The sequence below is a fragment of the Macrobrachium nipponense genome, chromosome 7 (genome assembly GCF_015104395.2).
Source record: "Macrobrachium nipponense isolate FS-2020 chromosome 7, ASM1510439v2, whole genome shotgun sequence".
Taxonomy (NCBI): Eukaryota; Metazoa; Arthropoda; class Malacostraca; order Decapoda; family Palaemonidae; genus Macrobrachium; species Macrobrachium nipponense.
This window is the reverse complement of record NC_061109.1, coordinates 60,639,602-60,657,101: the sequence shown is the minus strand read 5'-3', so window position 1 is coordinate 60,657,101 and position 17,500 is coordinate 60,639,602. Positions and strand designations below refer to the sequence as shown.

At 39.0% G+C, this 17,500-nt stretch overlaps 1 protein-coding gene across 4 annotated transcripts in view; it reads left to right on the top strand.

Moving 5' to 3' along the window:
• The window catches only part of LOC135217103 (uncharacterized), a 316,159-nt gene that overhangs the window by 194,725 nt on the left and 103,934 nt on the right, over positions 1-17,500 (top strand). Inside the window, exon 3 of one of the 4 annotated variants that reach the window (XM_064252795.1) lies at positions 172-259. The exons of the other annotated variants lie outside the window; for them this stretch is intronic. The gene's annotated coding sequence lies outside the window, so the exon portion shown is untranslated. The remainder of the gene's footprint in view (positions 1-171; positions 260-17,500) is intronic. 4 annotated transcript variants of the gene reach the window in all.

Below are 17,500 nucleotides of genomic sequence, written 5' to 3'. Positions count from 1 at the left end.
AAATATTTTTTTAAGGAAAGCACATAAAAAAATATTGTATATTGTATTTTCCTTATATAGTATTATCCTAAGATGGTTTGGGAGAAGTTGCAGGCACTGAGTCATCCTTTCCTATCTGCCTCTTTAAACGTTGACGACTCGTTACATTTTTTTTTCTTTATTACTTTAAAGGTCCTGTGACATACTCTCGGCATCGCCTGACGCGTTCAGATGGTGAACGGAGAGACGGAAAAACTGTCTCTTCTCTGCACATACTAAGGTAAGAAGAGTTACTGTTCCTTTTGTACTGGTGTTTGCACTAGTTGAACGTTAGGTCTAAAGGTAGGGAATGTTTTTAATTTATTTTTTATCATTCTGTTGGTTTCATAGACCCCAGTTTTTACTTCGTAATGCCAACTCTGCCTTTGTAATTAATATATATATATATATATATATATATATATATATATATATATATAGATATATATATATATACACACATTATTTTCAAGTATTTCCTTCAAATGAAACCATATCATTTTAAATAGGAGGACACCAAAGGAATGCAAACTGCTTCCAGTTAAGTCAGGTAAAACGAATTATTCATTTATTAATTGATATTTTTCCTGCGTTAGATCTCTGTTTCTGCATTATTTTCTTTACTCTCGTTAAAGTTTTTTTATCTGTACTTAAATGTTTTAAAAAGCTGCCAGAGAGAGAGAGAGAGAGAGAGAGAGAGAGAGAGAGAGAGAGAGAGAGAGAGAGAGAGAGCTGAAAATGTCAAGAAAATGAAACGGTTATAGCAGTTATCGTTTCAAATCTCTTACAGAATTCGGCTTGGGCAAAAGGTCATTGCCAATAAAACGTTTCTCCTTTTTTTTAGGGATTCTCTTTCACATACTACATTCTTTATTCTCCTAGTAAATAGTAAAAGTGAATTTCTCTCTTCTCTCTCTCTCTCTCTCTCTCTCTCTCTCTCTCTCTCTCTCTCTCTCTCTCTCTAACTTCTTATCGCCTAGAAAAGTGATTATTTAAACGTTACGTGGTAAAAGTTAATTTCACTCTCGCTCTCTCTCTCCTGTGACGCCTCATGGAAGTCTAAGAGCCCCTACTGTATATCTATCTCCCAAGGTCGAACTGCTGTCGAAAATAATATACATCAGAAAGAAGGGTGTGGTAAGGAGAAATTTTGTGTTGCAATATGCAACAGTGCATTGTTGTGTCGTTAAATGATGTTGCTAGTTGTGCGCTGGGGGCTGCTGGGATGGGCGCGAACCCAATTTGGGGGTGGATACCTGCCGGCACAGTAAGTCACAGAATCGTTGAGAGGGGTGTCTAAAATATTGCTATGATACACTCTTATTATATAGTGTGAGATTTTTTATTTCATTTCTCTCTCTCTCTCTCTCTCTCTCTCTCTCTCTCTCTCTCTCTCTCTCTCTCTCTCTCTATATATATATATATATATATATATATATATATATATATATATATATATATATATATATATATATATAGAGAGAGAGAGAGAGAGAGAGAGAGAGAGAGAGAGAGAGAGAGAAATGAAATAAAATCTCACACTATATAATAATATGTATCATAGCAATATTTTAGACACCCCTCTATATATATATATATATATATATATATATATATATATATATATATATACATATACATATACATATACATATATATATATATATATATATATATATAATATATATATATATATACAGGTGTGTGTATAGCATATTTACTTGTTCTGTGATTGAGTTTGCGAGTTTTCATTTGCACCATCTTAATTGAATTCTATATGAATATCTACATATGAATAACAGAAATAGCTCTTATGAGTCATTGCACAAATAAACTAATTCTTATTAATTGTTAGGTTCCGTTGGCATTACTGACACATTTCAATAATAATAGCCCATAGTGCTCTATAGAGAAGTATTATTTGCTGTTCTTAGAGAGAGAGAGAGAGAGAGAGAGAGAGAATTTGATACCGAAGACCTGTGCAATACCTATTGTTTTTGGAATATGCCTTTGTTTGTAAAGAGTCTGCGTTGAATTCTTTACACGTTCTTTTGTCAGTAGTGATGTTTTAACATATTTCTATTATAATCAAAGCCCTTTTCAAGACGTCAGGCATGTACGTGAGTATGTTGGTTTACTGCGGGCATTAAACCCGTTTAACGGATGTGGATTCTGCCTGAATGTTGGTTAAGTGGAATTTAACATGGGAAAAGTGTTATGTGAGTTACAGCCAAGAAAATAATGAGTATTTTCCTTCTTTCATGATACAGAGGTGGCTTTGTTTATCTTTGTAATGTTTAGTTCTTTTATGCAAATGACTGACCAGATTTTCCACTATATTCCTAAATGTTCATCATACAAAATTTTGGTAAACCTAGACGAAGGAAACTTGCAACAACCTGCAACTGCAGCCTAGACTATTAGTTCAGTATTGTTAAAGGTCAAGGCATTTTTCAGTAATTTTGCGTGGTAGAGGTTGAGGTAACTCGTATGGTTGACATGTTTGTAGATGGGGTTTGGGGGTTGTGGAGGGCCTGGTCTTATTTGGATGTACGGGGCAGAGGAAGGAGGGGTTTTTCAGTAAGAGGGGCCCAGGACCCCCGAATATTGAGTGCGTGTAAGCCAACATCATGCCTCGACCGTTGGGTTGGCTGATTTTGAAAAGTTTTTAAAAGAACTCTCCTCCTCTCTCTCATCATCTTCTCTCCTCTCTCTCCTCTACACTCGCTCTCTCATCAGATTCTTCAACGGTTTGCCATACCCATTAGGATTGAGCCAGTGATGGATGGTGATAATGGATGTTCTTGCGCGCGCGTGCCCTTGCATTAAACAGATTTGATTGTGATTAAATTTCTTCAGCTCCAGTTCCTTGTCCAGTCTACATAACGATTGAAACAAACAAAGCACCCTTCGTGTTTTGTCGTGCTTGTAGTATCAACGTTCGGTTCAAATACTACATTTCAGGGAAAGGCCTTATTTTTTTGTTGTGCTTGGTAATGCATGAAGTTTTATTGCTCGCATAATAAGAGTGAAGCATGGTTTTTATTTTGATTAGCATGAAGCAAGATTTTATTATATGGTTTTTATAGTATGGTCAGACACTTAATTAATTGCGTTCAGGGAAATCGCTAATTGCCTTCCGTGCTTAATTGCTTTCAACTTTATTTGGTTTACAATAATTGAACCCATGGTTTATTTTACATAAACGATTTTGTTAAGCTTTTTTTGTTTTTTTGATGCGTTTTTTAAGTTTTAGCTTGAATTATTTTAGTTATGATGATTTCAGATGGAAAACAAAACTATGGGGTGGTTAACGGACTGATATTAGGGTAAATGTTATGGATGCGATATTCCTTGTAATATATATATTATTATATATAAAATATATTATATATATATATATATATATATATTACATATTTATAATATATATATATATATATATAATTATATATATAATATTATTATGTTTCCAAACCTCTGTGGGTTCTAGTAACAGGTTCTTTAGGTTACTTTATTTTGCTAGGATCGTTAGACAGTATAATGCCAAAAAAAAAAAAAAAACCCCTGCCATTTCAAGGAAAAGCAGGTACACAAAAACACTCCAGAAAAACGTTAACAGTATTTATTACAAAACAGAAATAATTTTAAATCAGCCTTGCGTGGTTCAAGTAAAAATACCACACAACCGAGACAGCTTAAAGCAAGAGGACTAAAATGACCAGGTCCGCAACGAGCCATCAAGGCACCCTAACAGCTAAACATTCTTAAAACCCTAACCAAAATTCAGAGAATAAAGATTTCATAAATCTGTGAGGTATCCAAATAAATTTACCGGCCACCAAACTAGCCTAAATAACAAAAGGCTGGAATGGAAGTGGAAGAATAGCCAAACAAGGAAAACCTTAAATTTAGCCTACCTCAGCCAATACAACTAAAGATATAGCATAAATTATCTACCAATAATCAATAAGGGCCACCAATAAACTTATACACCAAGTAAAAAACCTATGACAATGTATAACGTATAATATCAATAATATGTACTGCACGTACACTGACAGTTTTTGCTAATAATCCTTACGTCAGGGAATGTCCGGGCCGAACTAGGAGTCCATAGCGAGCACAAAACTGCCTACGAAAAAAAAAAAAAAAAAAGGGATGAACACGATCTCACCAGGACAACAGGGGTATAAGGCCTCCTCGAACGGAAACACAGCTAGAACTGTCTTACCTGGCGATTGGGCCTCCCTACCCGTTTCACCTCCTCACGAGATAGCGCGTCACACACAATCCCCGAAAGAAATGCAGAAGGTACGAAGGACAGAAGTTGGCAGGTGAATCCGTAATCAGTACCGGGATCCAGCGACGGTACCAAGTTTTCCCGTGGGTCTCCTCCGACGGGAATAAGGGGTAATACGAGAAGTCGCAAATAGCTTACGCTTCTGCGGCAACCCCGTAAAGCGGACACTTATTGGTCGCAAGTGAACGAAAGAATCCGAGATTCTACAGCACCAGAGTCGCAGGTGACTAAGGCACCTACGAACGGTCTGAGGAAGGAAAATTTCCGAACAGAGTCCCCGTTTCCAAAAATAAACTGCCAAAGGTCGGTCCTCCAATAATCCACAAAAGCTGCTCAAGGGGAATGGGTATGACAAGGAGCGTTCCAAAGCCCGAACTTCCCGAGGGCAGACCATCAACCGTTCAACCAGTACAGCTACGAACCATCCACCGTAGCTCAAAAACAAATCACAATAAAACAATTCGTTAGAACGATAGTATTCACAAAGAAACAAACAATGGGAGGATGGAAGGCGCTCAATAAAACACCAAAAACTCTTACATTAACTCAACAACGCCATTTGGCTGCTTAAGCAAAAGACAAACTTAAAAGTTAAAAAACAAGGCTGATTTAACAAACTTGATAAATAAAAACAAAAACTAACGTTAATTTAATACCTTCCTCCCCCAAAACAAAAAAAATTAAAAAAATTTTCACATAGGAATACAATTTTTTTTTTAAACCTAAGCGAAAATGCTGGAAAAGGAAGTTAACTTTAAAACAGTTTCAAAGTAATCCCCCCCAATACACATGTAACAAAAAGAAAGGAAGGCAAAGTAACTATTCCAAATCTCTGGGTAAATAGATACTCAGCAAAATTAATAATATACAGAATAACAACAAAACAAAAAAAATCATAGGTCCACCAAAAAGTAAACTTACCTAAATAACGGCAACAGGGAAACCTCGCAGATTATTGAACTGTCCCCAACAATTGCCATCAAGCATAACAGCTAGAAACCCTCACCTATCAGCTAACTGGGGAGGGAGAGTCTACAAATGGCTAACGAAATACTAACTAGCCCAAAATCCTAAAGAAGTTTGGTATAACAAACTAATGCTAAAGCTGCAATTTACTCATACCACACAAACCCCTTGCACCGAACCACCACTTAACCAAAAGTTTTTTATAACAAACCCGAGAAAAAAAAAAAACAAAAAAAAAAAAAAAAAACGAGAAGGGTCGAGGGAGCAGAGGAAAAACTCCACCGACTTACATCGCCGAGAGAGAGCATCACGGAATAGCGGTTATTTCAGAACCTTTTTATATGTTTTTATCACCAGCGTGAACTCCTGTTAACTGCAAGGGCCCAACGCAAAATCCTCTGATTAGAACCCTTCATTCGTTCATGAAGACGATGGGATTATGGGTCGGTCCGAAATCTATATTGGGATAACGAAAAATTTTGTTAAACATAGGGCTTTAAAGTGGAGTCAACGTATGACACCATGGGTCCCAAGGCCATCCTTTTCGGGGGATAGTAGAGTATTTTCCCCTCTCAGACCGCTACAAAGTTTCTTACTAAATAAATAAGATTGGGACCGGAACTTCTCCAGCCTCAGCCGTCTCTGAAAGTAGAGGACTCCTCCAATTCCAACGTCACCAGCGTCCCACAGCAAATAATAAATGGTTTTTCTGGAAAATTAGGGAGACATTAGAAATTAGGATTGGTACACCAACATCAACCTAAGCTTTATGAAAGACACTCTTCACACTGAGGTTGACCACTCCCCCCAAAAAATTTACGACCATTTTTTCCAATAGTTTTTAGTTAAGCGGTTCTGAGCAATGTCTGAGAAGTTCCCGGAGCCAAACCTACGATAATACCCCAACATACCCAGGACTCTCCGACCTCTTCTGACATTGCACCGGCCTCCTTTCAAATTTACAATGGCCTCTATAAATTAGCTTATTTTGGGGGCTACTAACCAAACCCAAACCCCTTTCATGGCCCAAATAGCATACTCTGGCCTTACCTTACCAAACCTCACATTTAAACCAAGGTTCACACAACAAACCGGGCAGCTCTCAGGGCTTTCAAAACCACTTTTTTAACCTTTGACCCATATGCGTCCCCCCGCCAGTCGTTGCTGTGAACCACCCAAATCATCTTATATATAGTTTCCACCCCTTCCAAGCCACAAATGACCCTATTCATTTAGTCGCTGGAAGGTGCAAGCTGCATTTTTCCATCATCCCAAAGGGCATCACTTTAACACCGCGTAAAGCCCAAAGGGAGTTACAAAGGCAGAAATTTCACGGGCTCGATCAGACAGGGGAACCTGCCAATACCCTTTCAACAAATCCACTTTGTTATAAACTTGGAGGACCCTATCTGATCGAGACAATCATCTATACGAGGTAAAGGGAAGGTAAGGAGTCATTTTTAGTGTGAGTATTTACCTTACGATAGTCCGACGCACATTCGGAACTTTCCGTCAGGTTTTTTTACGAGGACTATTGGAGAACTCCAGGGACTCACCGAAGGTTGAATGAGGTTCATGCTCCAGCATATACTTAATTTCCTTATCAACAATGTCCCCTCTTCATTGGATTAATCGATAAGGAGACTGCTTTACCGGGAAGCACTGCCCACATCGACATCATGCTGGAGCAAGCTCGTTCGTCCTGGCGCATTCTGAAATAACTCTGGGAAGGCAAGGATTAATTCCATAACATCACTTCTCTGATTAGTCTCCAGATGCTCTAATCCCTCCTTTAAAATTTCTAAGTTCTGAACATTGTCAAATAGAGCATCAGAAGACACCTGACCAACCAAATTTACAAAATCATCCGTAGGGAGGCTCTACCACTACCACAGATACTGGTTCATAATAGCCAAAGGGTCCTTACCACAGGAAGTATAAGACTTCAATCTATTTATATGAAATACCCGGCACTTTCGTTTGGTCCCGGGGGCTTCAACCTCATAGTTTACCTCAGACAGCTTTCTCAAAACCTTCCAAGGTCCCCTTATACCTTGGCTCAAGAAAGTTGTCCCGAGTCTGTACTTAATACCAAAACCAATTCCCGGGCACAAACGAAACGTACCTTGTCTTTTTGTCAAAATTAATTTTCATGGCAGCTTGGGAAGAAGCCAAATTCTCTCGTGCAAAACTTCCAAGCCAGAGATAGCTTTCTCCTAAGGTTTCCACAAACTCACCAACATTCATCTCTCCTCTTTGTCCAGACTCAATCACCTCATGGACTATCTCCAGAGGACCACGTACCTTGTGACCAAATACCAACTCGAAGGGAGCGACACCTGTGGACGAGTTAGGGTGATTCCGTATGGCAAAGAGAGCAAAGGGAAGCCCTTTATCCCAATCCTCTCCTTGCTCATAACAATATTCTTTAATACACATTTAAGGGTCTGGTGAAATCTTTCCACCACACCCCGACTCTCTCGGATGATAGGGTACGCTGGTAATGTGCTGAATGGCCAGTTCAGCACACACAAATTTACCCCGAATACCCTACTTGTGAAATTTAGTTCCACAATCAGACTGAATAGTACGAGGCAAACCATATCTAGAGAGAAAAACTATGAGTTTCTCGAAACACCGCACGAGAAGTAATCCTCCTCATAGGGAATGCATCAGGAAACCTAGATGCTCTGTCCATAACTGTCAGGAGATGGGTAAACCCTGACTTAGTCCTAGGTAAAGGCCCAACCACATCAATCACCAACTCCACAAAAGGTTCTCCAATTGCTGGAATCGGATTTAAAGGGGCTTTTGGAATTGGTTGATTGGGTTTTCCCATCACCTGACATGCTTCACAACTATTCACAAACCATTTTTACTGAAGACTTTAAGCCTGGCACCAAAAATATTTAGCTAACCTACTAAAAGTTTTACACACACCAAAGTGGCCAGAAAAAGAGTCTTCATGTGCCAATTTCAAAACTGAATCTCTGAACTGAGTAGGGACCACTATCTGTTCGTTTCGAGATGTTATATCAAGGGCATGAGAGAAGGGCGGACTAACTCTATATAACCACACCATTTTATAACACAAAATCGTGGTCTAGTCAAATCACTCGTATCACCCAGTTCAAAATTGAACTCTTCCTTCTGAGCTTCAATAAACTTTGAACGATCCCAATCAGGTTTTCAATAACTTACAAAAAGCTCATCACTACTACTAACTACAGACCCGGGCCTTTCTACTTCTACAGCTAAACTACTTAAATGTAAATCATCATCATCATCATCATTTAACAAATCTACTGCCTTTGCAGCAGCTCGTGTCGTTACAGCCACTGGACAAGCATTCAAAGACAAAATAAAGGAAACAATTCACGTCCCTTGTCATCCAACATGTCATTTATTACCCAGTATACCATCTATGCCTGGGATTGGTAGGCTTTCTACAACAGCTAATTCTGTCTTCCTATTATAACCAGGGAAGGCCAATTCCACCTCAACTAAAGGTGCCGATACCATCGTGTTCGGGAAACCTCCCAAAACCACAAAATCACCTGAATTATTAACTAGGCCCTTCAAAGATTCCTTCAATACCAGAGACCGAGCAGCCCCAGTATCCCGCAAAAACTTCACCTTTAGGGTTTTCGATTCGGTAATCAATTTGCCAAGCCAAATATATTTATCATAAAGTCATAAATCCCTACTAGATAAAGAACCAACATTTTCCCCCTTGCTACAACCATCATTAGCCATCAACACTGGTGGATTCTCAACCTGAGACTTATTAGACATAGGGTTATTTGATATTAGAGCTACCGGATTATTATTGTTTCTTTGGAGGTACTTCCTTCTGGCGTTACACTGTGCTTGAAAATGTCCTGGTTCATTGCACCAGAAGCAGGTCCTTCTTACTCTATTACCATTACCAGAAGTTAACTTATTACTTTTGGAGAAGACTCTAGTGTAAGATCCACTTGAGCCCTCTCCCTGAGCATCTCCAGTCCTATTCTTGTGCAGATTCCCCTGGACATGATTATTTCCCGGACCACCTAATTTCTTTTGGAAATTATTTGACTTACCAGGCTGAAAATTAACTACAGATCCAAGATTACCTGACCCGGCCGATGAGTCAATACAAATTCATCCGCTATCTGGGCAGCCTTACCCAAACTGACTGCTTTAACCTCTTCAAGATAAATTCTTAATTCCTTGCTACAAGCCTTTTTAAACTCTTCTAGCAACATAAGCTCTCTCAAGGAGGAGAAGGAGACCACTTGACGACTCTTAAGCCAGTCGTCAAACTGCTCCTCCTTGAGACGAGCAAATTCCACAAATGAGAGAGAGACAGGTTTAGTAAAATTACGAAACTTAAGGCGATAGGCCTCAGGCACCAAGTCGTAAGCCTTAAGAACTATTGCCTTAACCTTATTATAGTCCCTAGCTACACATTCATCTAAAGCATTGTATACCCGAATTGCCTTGCCCACTAGCCTGCATTGAATCAAGACTGTCCACATCTCTGGGGCCAAGCAACCGGGTAGCCACACCGCTCAAACGCCTTAAAAAATTCTGGGACGTTTCCCTCGTCAAATACAGGGACCAATTTCAACGCTGCCCCTATGTTAAATTTATCCTGAGAGACCCAGTGGGAGTACTAAAGTGATTTGGGGAACCTCTTAACCTAGCCATTTCCAAGTTGATTTTAGCCATAGCCAACTCATGCTTCCTCGCTCTTTCTCCTCAAACTCAGTTTCATCCAACTCTATTCTTTTACAAATAACATCATATTCACTGTTCTCCTGGGACTTTACAGGCTGTACCGGAGCTACCTCAACATGGACAGAATTCTCTGGCAAAAATGGGTTCAATGATACTTCAGGTTTTGAAGGAAAATTAGCGTGTCCTTCAAAAAGGGTACCAGTCCTAGGGGGATCCTCAAATAATGAAAAACCAGGATTTACACTCACACTACCTTCTTGCTCTTCATCACTACTAGCAACACTATCAAATTCCTCAACTAAATGCTCACCTCAGCTAGGCCCTGAGCTACCCTGTTTTTTACGGCTCTAACAAACACGCTTTTGTCTCAGCTGCCTTAAATGGTATTCCCAGCCAACGAGCACAATTATTACCAGATATTCTTTGTTCAGAATGGATAAGTGTTTTAAGCAATCTGCTGACCCTAAAAATTCAGGCGGGGTCAAAAATAAACTCCTCCATGATAATCAACCAAAAACAAAGAGGGGAAAGGTAACCACCTACTCAAAACAAATAAATACTGCCAAATCCCCAAAGTGCTGTGCCGCAAACCAAAAAACACAGAGTACACCTGTGTACGATCCTGTCACGGTCGCCAAATTGTTACAAACCTCTGGGGTTCTAGTACAGGTTCTTAGGTACTTTATTTTGCTAGGATCGTAGACAGTATATGCAACCCATGTTCAAGGAAAGCAGGCACAAAAACACTCCAGAAAAACTTAACAGTATTTATTACAAAACAGAAATAATTTAAATCAGCCTTGCGGGTTCAAGTAAAATACACACAACGATACAGCTTAAAGCAAGAGGACTAATACCAGGTCCTCAACGAGCCACAAGGCACCCCTACAGCTAAACATCTAAACCCTAACCAAAATTCAGAGAATAAATATTTCATAAATCTGTGAGGATCCAAATATATGCCGGCCAAAACTATCCTAAATAACAAAAGGCTGAAGGAAGTGGAAGATATCAAAACAAGGAAAACCTTAAATTTACCTACCTAGCCATACAACTAAAGATGTAGAATATTATCTACCAATAATCAATAAGGGCAACAATAAACTTATACACAAGTAAAAACTATGACAATGTATACGTATATATAATATATGTACTGCACGTACACTGACAGTTCTAATAATCCTTCGTCAGGGATGTCGGGCCGAACTAGGAGTCCATAGCGAGCACAAAACTGCTACCAAAGGGATGAACACGATCTCCAGGACAACAGGGGTATAAGGCTCCTCGAAGGAAACAACAGCTATACTGTCTTACCTGGCGATTGCCTCCCTACGTTTCTCCTCACGAGCTAGCGCTCACACACATCCCCGAAGAAATGCAGAAGGACGAAGGCAGAAGTGGCAGGTGAATCCGTAATCAGTACCGGGATCCAGCGACGGTACCAATTTCCCGTGGGCTCCTCCGACGGGATAAGGGGTAATACGAGAAGTCGCAAATAGCTTACGCTTCTGCGGCAACCCCGTAAAGCGGACACTATGGTCCGCAAGTGAACGAAGAGCCGTGATCTACAGCACCAGAGTCGCAGGTGACTAAGGCACCTACGAACGGTCGTGAGGAAAGATTCCAACAGCGCCGTTTCCAAAATAAACTGCCAAAGGTCGTCCTCCAATAATCCACAAAAGCTGCTCAAGGGGATGGTATGACAAGGAGCGTTCCAAAGCCCGAACTTCCGCGGCAGACCATCAACGTTCACAGTACAGCTACGAACCATCCACCGTAGCTCAAAAACAAATCACAAAAACAATCGTTAGAAACGATAGTTCACAGAAACAAAACAAGGGAGGAGGAGGCGCTCAATAACACAAAAACTCTTACATTAACTAACAAGCATTTGGCCTGCTTGAAGCAAAAGAAACTTAAAAGTTAAACAAGGCTGATTTAAACTTGATAAATAAAAACAAAAAACTACGTTAATTTAATAATATATATATATATATATTGATATAGTTTCAATGAGAATATGCATCCATTTCAATTACCCTATATCAGTTCTCCACCACTATTTTACATCTGAAATCATCTAAATATTCAAGCCCAACTAAAGCGAATTAATAAAGCATGGAAATCCTTGAGACACCATAAGTACAAAACGATTATGAAGTATCCCATTGTTCTCGTTGTTGTACTAAATGTTATGATAACAAGTAGGCTACAGTATCCCCCTCAGTCAAAACATGACGACGGCGCAGCTGGGAAGTTTATCAGCACTCTGTTGTGTCAAGGTTTTAATTTCAGTTTTTGACTGACTGTTCGTCGCTATATTGTTTTTGTCGTGTTTTTAATGGCACGGAGATTACTCCAAGCTAGGAAAATAAATTAGCCACCTCTGGAAATTACTCTGAACAAAAAAGACAATAGAAACTGAATAAAGATAGATATACAAAGAAATGGTCGCCATACTTGAGCTGCTGGTTTCATACTAGGCAATAGACAACTTTAGAATAGTAATCACTACAAGAAAAAGTTCAGAGCAGTGATCAGTGTACTAAAAAGTTCAGAGCGGTGATGGCTGTAAGAAAAAGTTAGGAGCAGTGATCAGATTAATTGATTAATTGTTGCAAATAATCAGATTGATTGATATATTGTTACAAATGACGTCACAACATGTAGGTAATTTCATTATAGGAGGAAATTCAGAGTAGTGATCACTGTAAGAGAATGTTCAGGGGAGTGATCGCTAGAAGAAACAGTTCAGAGCAGTGATCACTGTACGAAAAAGTTCAGAGCTGAGATCACTGGATGAAAAATTCCAGTGCAAGATCACTGTAAGAAAAAGTTCAGAGCTTTGATCACTGGATGAAAAATTTCAGTGCACGATCACTGTAAGAAAAAATTCAGAGCAGTGATCACCACAAGAAATAGACATTGAACCTTCAAGGAGAGTTGGAGAGCAGGTCCCGGCTGCACAGGACTGCCTAACAGTTACTGTAAACTGTCAGAATTCCTTGCAAATTGACGAACTGTAAACCAGTTTTTTATATATAGATTTTGCAATAGAGAACACTGTTCCCTTGTGGAAGGGAAGTTAATTCTGTTCCCCAACTTACCAATTCTAATAGTTCTATAAATGTCAGTACTGTATGAAATGGTTCTCAGCTTTATTTTAAGAGGCCGACGGTGGAAACTTAATACCTTTCTTAAAATACTTAGAAACAAGAAATATTAAGAGTAGGGAAAAGTGAATTACTCTCCCATTAATATACGGATAATTTCACTTAGAAGTTAAGGAAAAACTGTAGTGGGAATAGAATTAATAAAAAAAAAGAATACAATTAGTAGGAGGTGAGAAAGAATGAAAACAAAATAGAAAAATCCCCAAATCGTTGTGTATCAGGAGAAAAACCGTAACTACTTACTGTTTTTTTCTCTCTCTCTCTTGATATTCTTATCAACGTTCAGCCCCGCACAGTAATCATATTACCGCTACTATTTTTTTTTTTTAGATAGTAATTTTCTCGGTAATGAAATTTCCTGAAATTTGTCCTTGGCTCAGTGCTTAGCATTCTTTGATTTATATGTTTGGATTGCAAGAAGCAGATGGCATTTTGGGGTACTAACTGGTCTCTCTTTGTCTCGAGAGAGAAAAGTAGTTTTCCCTGACTGTGAGGCAATGTGTTCTTGAAAAGAATGGCGCGGGCGGGGTGGGAGGTAGAAGGGGTGTATAGTCAGTTATACATATCATAGTATGTATTGTGTATAGATCATAAAATACCTTTTTATTAAACAGATGGGTGTTATTATCGCATGATGTGTATTGTGTGTAGTTCTTGATTTAAAAACTTGGTATAATAGACCCACTTTTTTTTTTTGTCTTAGGAATAATATATAAATCATAGATCGTATATTTCCCATATTTGGATTGTGTACAAATTCGTTAAGTAATGTTGTATTAAACAGGTTGAATGTCATCACTGCTGGCTGTTTATTGTTTTATAAAGCTTATAAATTATGTTGTAACAGACTTTTTTTTTTTTTTTAGGAATAAAGAATGATTTTTAAAATACACAAAAGATAGTGCAGTTAATTGCTCTGATTTTCTCTTACCAAAGTACTAACTCTCTCTCTCTCTCCACAGTGTAACTTAGCCAAGTCTAGAAACCTTGTTAATGTTCCGTGGAGTGATGATAATAATAATTATTATAATAATAATAAGAATAATAATAGAAATAATAAAAAGTTTGATAACAAAATTTATGGCAATATAATATTTATAAAATGTACAATAATGCTGAGCAACAACGACCAGCTGACGACCACATTTTCCAACGAGCAGCAACACTCGCAAAAGCATACAACATAGCAACAGCACCTTACAAAAGCAGTAACAACTCCTTGCAAAAGCAGCAATTCGTTTGAAAAAGCAGAAGCAACTCCTTGCAAAAATCAGCAGCAATTTCTTACAAAACTAGCAACAACACTTTGCAAAAGAGCAACAGCTCCTTGCAAAAGCAGCAGCAAAACTCCTCGCAAAAGTAGCAGCAACTCCTCGCAAAAGTAGCAAAAAAACCTTGCAGAAGAAGTAGCAACAATTCCTTGCAAAAGTAGCATCAACTCCTCGCAAAAGCAACAAAAACTCCTTGCAGAAGCAGCACAACTTCTTGTAAAAACAGCAACACCTATGCAAAGGTAAAAAACAACTCGCTTTAAATGCAGCCAACAACTCATGGAAAAGGAGCAAACAAACTGGAACAGCAGCAACACTCCTTCCGCTAAAGCAGCAACAATTCCATGGAAAAGGAGCAACAACTGGCAACAGCAGCAACAACTCCTCGCTAAAGCCAGGCAACAACTCCATGGAAAAGGAGCAACAAAACGGTCAACAGCAGAACAACTCCTCGCTAAAGCAGGCAACAACTCATGGAAAAAGGAAGCAACATGGCAACAGCGGCAACAACTCCTCGCTAAAGCAGCAAACAACTCCATGAAAAACAGCAATTCCAACTGGAACACAAAAGGCCAACAAAACTCCTCGCTAAAGCAAGCAACAATTTCCATGCAAAAGGAACAACAACTCCATGCAAAGCAGCAACAAGTCCATGCAGAAGGAACAACTGACAAAAACTGCAAGAACTTCTTTCAGAAGCAGCGTTGTTGAATTTGCGAAAGCAGCAGCAATTCCTTCAGTAGCAATTGCTACTTCTGCGTATTGCTCCCCGACGTTGCTGCTGCCGGTAGCAGCAGTAATGTGCATGTCGCTTTAAACTCAGGAAGCCTCAACTAATCAGGTCGTTACGCTGCTTTGCTTCTTAAGAGGCAACGCCTCTTCCTTCGCTTCTGATTGTATAGTGGTGGGCTGTGATTCTCTCTCTCTCTCTCTCTCTTTCTCTCTCTCCAGTATAGGGTAAATAAGAGAGAGAGAAAGAGAGAGTGCCCTTTTTATATGGGTGATGCATCGTCAGTGAGACCGTATGGTTGACATTGAGAGAGAGAGAGAGAGATGACCGGGTATCGCTCATTAAAGCTGGGGAAATTAGCGAACTCGTAACTATTTGCTGAGGGTGCATAACAACCATTAAGTATTTTATAAACAAGATTCTGTGTCTCAAAAACACTTGCTGACAGTGAACTAAATATATGCAAGCGCTGGATAATTGAGATTGCTAACGATTCTACGACAGATTATTGCAAGCTTTGCAAAGGTAATGTTCGGGCTAAGTTTTAAGATATACAAAACCATGCCGTATAGCAAAAAAACATTTTAAGATCCAGTGAGCCTTTTTCATCTCCACGCCAACAGAAGCTGACCGTTGAAAAAGTAGCAAAGTCTAATGGTGTTGCTCGTGCCGAAGCAAAGCTAGCTCTTCATAGCAGAACAGTGTTCATTAACACACACTTATGATGGTCATCTTCCTAATATTGTGAAATCTTGTTTTTTTCGAACAAAAGAATGCTGCACAAATATTGATGCACGACCGTTCTTAAAAATGTCATTGCGCCACATTTTGTTGAAAATTTGAAAGGGACCATTGACGGGAAAAAATACAGCATTCTCCTTGATTTAAGTACTGACATCAGTGTGAATAAATATCTTGGTATCGTAATACGGTATTTCAGTGAGATTGCAAACAAAATTGTGTCAACATTTCTGCACCTCACACCACTTGCTGATTGGAACGCTGCCCGCATTGGTAATGCCTGAAAATCGATTTAACAAATATTTGGTCTCAATTTGTGTGATCTTATTGATATTGGAACTGACAATGCCAGTTTTATGGTTAGAATTAACAATGGTTTGTTTCAGAACTTATAGGCTGAAATCCCTTCATTAGTACTGATTAAATGTGTACGTCGCTCAATGCAGTTAGCAAAGTCACGCGCATGTTCTGAAACGTTGCCTAGAAATTTGGAATTTCTAGTTAGTGAGACTTACAATTGGCTTGCAAGATCATCATCACTGCAACAAGTATATACTGAGCGCCTCAGTGGCGTGGTTGGTATGGTGTTGTGTCCCACTTCGGTGGTCGAGAGTTCGATTCTCGGCCATTCCATTGAGGAGTGAGAGATGTGTATTTCTGGTGATAAAAGTTCAATCTCGGCGTGGTTCGGAAGTCACGTAAAGCCGTTGGTCCCGTTGCTGAATAACCACTGGTTTCATGCAACAGAAAAACACCATACAAACAAAAAAACTATATACTGACCTCTTTAAACTCACAAATGATGGGCATGACCCACTGAAAATCGTCCAGGCTTGTCAAACACGTTGGATGTCTTTAGCCTCAGCTGTGAGAAGAATTTACGATCAGTGGGTGGAATTCAAAACGTATTTTGAAATAGTGTGGTTAAAAGAAAAATGTTACTCCTCAGAAATGCTTCAAGACGTATTATGACGAGTTAAATTTTATTTATGTTATTCTTAAATTCTGTAATGAGTGAGGTTCATAGAGTCAACAAAATGTTTGGTAGAGCCAGGTAATAACTCCGCGTCGGTTTATCTTAGGAAATTACAGATTCCTATAGTATTTGGGTTGCTTATTAAGAATTTACCGTTATTTTTGGGGGGTGGACTGTAAGTAACTCCCAGGGGCTAGTTCTAAACACGGCGAAATACATTTGACGCCCCAATCCCTATTGGCTGTCGTATTTGCGGTGCGTGCTGAGTTATTGCCTAGAATTACCAATTTTTTAATCCGAGGATTGTGATCCTTCAAGGTTTAAATGCACCTCACTGAAATGTTAGTTCGAAGAGTGCTGCTCCCTTCTCAACGAATCGATCTATTCACATGCATTTTAGAATATGATCTAGCACCTAAAATCTAACTTGGAGATAATGGTGGAAAAAAAAAAATTTGTGGAGTCAAATCTTAGTTTCTACAGAAAGCAGAACCTCTGAAATCGGTGCTCAAGATTCTTAATTGTCCTAATTAAACAAATTCGCCAAAGGTTACCTGACTATACAAGTTTTGAAACACATATCTCTCTTCTCTGTTT